The sequence below is a fragment of the Aptenodytes forsteri genome, unplaced genomic scaffold (assembly GCF_000699145.1).
Source record: "Aptenodytes forsteri isolate BGI_AS27 unplaced genomic scaffold, ASM69914v1 Scaffold96, whole genome shotgun sequence".
NCBI classification, from domain to species: domain Eukaryota; kingdom Metazoa; phylum Chordata; class Aves; order Sphenisciformes; family Spheniscidae; genus Aptenodytes; species Aptenodytes forsteri.
This window is the reverse complement of record NW_008795029.1, coordinates 471,274-471,550: the sequence shown is the minus strand read 5'-3', so window position 1 is coordinate 471,550 and position 277 is coordinate 471,274.

Here is a 277-nt window from a genome sequence, read left to right as displayed (position 1 = left end):
TGCTGAGGGTGGTGAAACACTGGCACAGGTCGCCCAGAGGTGCCCCATCCCTGGAAGCATTCAAGGTCAGGTTGGACGGGGCTCTGAGCAACCTGATCTAGTTGAAGATATCCCTGCCCATTGCAGTGGGGGTTGGACTAGATGACGTTCAAAGGTCCCTTCCAACCCAAACTATTCTATGATTCTATAGTCCCTTACAGAGAATGTCAAGGTACAGGATAGACTCTTGATCGCTGCAAGCCATTAACTTCATCTTTACATCAGACTAACTGGGAAC